This window comes from Crocodylus porosus, unplaced genomic scaffold, assembly GCF_001723895.1.
Source record: "Crocodylus porosus isolate Cpor-Errol unplaced genomic scaffold, CroPor_comp1, whole genome shotgun sequence".
Lineage (NCBI taxonomy): Eukaryota > Metazoa > Chordata > Crocodylia > Crocodylidae > Crocodylus > Crocodylus porosus.
The window spans coordinates 10,511,836-10,514,560 of record NW_017728914.1 but is presented as its reverse complement, the minus strand read 5'-3'; positions in this window follow the sequence as shown (position 1 = coordinate 10,514,560).

The following is a 2,725-nucleotide window of genomic DNA, read 5'->3' as shown; positions in this document are numbered from 1 at the left end:
TGCCAAAAGTCCTATTACGACCAGCGTAAAAAAAAGATGATGCCGCCTATCAAAATTCTCCTTATTCCCCATCATAATTCAAATACCCAAATGTTCAACCCCATTACTTTTGAACTTCTTGGCATTGTAACAAACTGTCTTCAAGTTTTCATTCATAACTCTTTTTTACTTTTAGTTTGAAATGTTCAATCTGAATTAATGCAACTGTTCCAAGTCTTTGTATTCACAATGGTCTAAAATTGATGCCTATGAAATTATGAAAATATTTAGTTAAAATTAAAATATATGACTCCAAACTAACAATTTGTATTCCATATTTCAGATTCTCTTATGGATAGGACCAATTTAACATTTCATCCTTAAACGTAGCTTTAAATATATATATTTACAACTTTCAAACAAAAATGCTTACAGTAATGGCCATACTTTTTTAAGAATTAACCAAAGGATGTATGCCAAACTATTATAGGTGGTACTAAGAACTGTTTTTACTTTAAACAGCTACAGTGACAATGGATGGTAAACTGTAAGATTAATACCTAAACTACTCTTACAACTGAAATCTAGAAATGGAAGATGATCTGATATAATACACAAACTAAATGTTACCTGCTTTACAGAAAGCAGCACAGAAAGCCCATCCCACAAATGACTCTCAACATTAATGAACCACAGAATACATATTAAAAAGGTAAGCTTGAAATAAGGCCAGAAGAAATCTGAGTGATAAATTTCAAGTCAGTCAAAAGGACCAGGTCATAAACAGTCTTTACAACTTGTATTTAGATTTTAAATTTTTCAACAAGTGATTTAGCACCAGCAGTAATATGCAAAGAAGCACTACTGTGTTCTCCATTTAACTACATATGAGAAGACCTTGGAGCCAAATCTTGCTCATTACTGCTTAAGGTAGTACCTACTTAAGTCATCAGGCTATTTGGATATCTACAGTGTGTGCAGGGCTTGGCACTCTGTTAAACAACCAGGATTACTCAAATATTCTTCCGTTAGCACATCTCTTGATGTTTCAGGAGGGCTGGTTGTTAGTGTTCTATAGACATCAAGTGTGAGCAGGTTAGCAACTTGCCAAATAGCCTTGCTTGCAGACTTTTGTTTTCTTTATTAAAAAGACCTCACTGAAGATTTTTTATTATGGATTATAGAATATTGGTAACAATCTTTGGAATGTATTAACAGAAGCCATATTGTAACTGATACACAGGGCATTTAAGAATATTGTGGAATATCACCAGGGAATAACCCCAGTAGACTGCATAAGGCATTTGTGGTCCTCCATATTAGCTCCATCTCAAATACAAAGTTTGTTTCTACAGATTTAGATAACTGATTCCCACATTTTAGGCACAGCAAGCTAAAAGTTACCCTTCCACGATGGTGTGGCCTAAAGCAGAGGTCTTCTCGCAAAACTTCACTTCAGTTATTGTTTCTATAACATGTTTGTTTGCTTTTGTACTATAACCCATGCATCTAGGTCATAAACACTTAAATCTTACACAACATTTTTGTTAATTCCTCCTCTATATATTTTTTGATTAAAAAATATATATATATATATTTGTAGGAAGGATGAAGAAGCCTCCTTCATAAGGAAAACATTACCATGTTAAAAGGTACCTTCATTATGGTTTCAATAACTGCAGGAGAAATAGTGGATTGTACCCAATTAGCAGTACTGACACACTCATAATACTTTTTTTGTTTTGCTTTAAATGCTAAACAAAATTGTCTTAGCACAGTTCTGAACAGAATCAAAGACATCTTGTCTTCTTACAATATCAGTTGTTTCAGAGGGTGCATAATGAATGCAATATACTTATAAAGCAGTACAGAGGCATGAGTGCAAGCTGAATAATTATATAAGAGACACTGGACACTTTACAGAACACAGATTATTTTGCTCCAAATGAAAGCACTTGAATTATATGAAAGCAAACTCTCACCGCTTTCCTGAAACATTTAGGGAAGATTATTGCCACCATTACTTGAAATGGATTGGTTTCTAAAAAATACGAATTTTTGGACCTACATTGGTTCAGGAAAAATATAAAAGCTGTGGTGTAACAAAGACTATTTTCTCCAAGCTAAAAGAACAAGGAATCCCTCAACCTATATATACAGGATACATACTAACTGCCACTTAAAAGCAAGAGAAATGTAACTCCTCAAATAAGATTAACAGTCCTAATAATACTTTTAGAAGGACTATAGTTACACTTCTCTTCAATTTCTAACACACAGGTTAAGCTAATAGTACAACCTGGCTTCTAACTCTATTAATGCCATTAATTTAAATAGTGCCAGAGGGTATTTTATGAAGTGCCGACAGGACCTTATGGATAATTTGTTGCTGGAAGTATGTCAATCAAAGAAAAAAGGCTGACATCCTCAAAAGGTGCCTAAGCACCTCTGAGGACCTCTGACAAAGCTCTTAAAAGAATAAAAGGGGAAGAAAAGTTATTCATATTGCTACTCTTGCCTAGAGTCTAAATTTAATGAGCCCTTCTAGGAAGTTGTTTATGCAAGTGGCAACAATCTAATGGATTCATTAAAAAGGACTCAGCAGAAAAATACTTACAGAAATACTATATTTACCCCAATGTGTTAACAGTCCAAAATGCACCAGAGCAATATTGCTTCTCACTTAAAGTGGTTAGCTCCCTTAAGCAGATTTGGGACGGTTTTTGAAGTAGTTAAAGATGTTCTA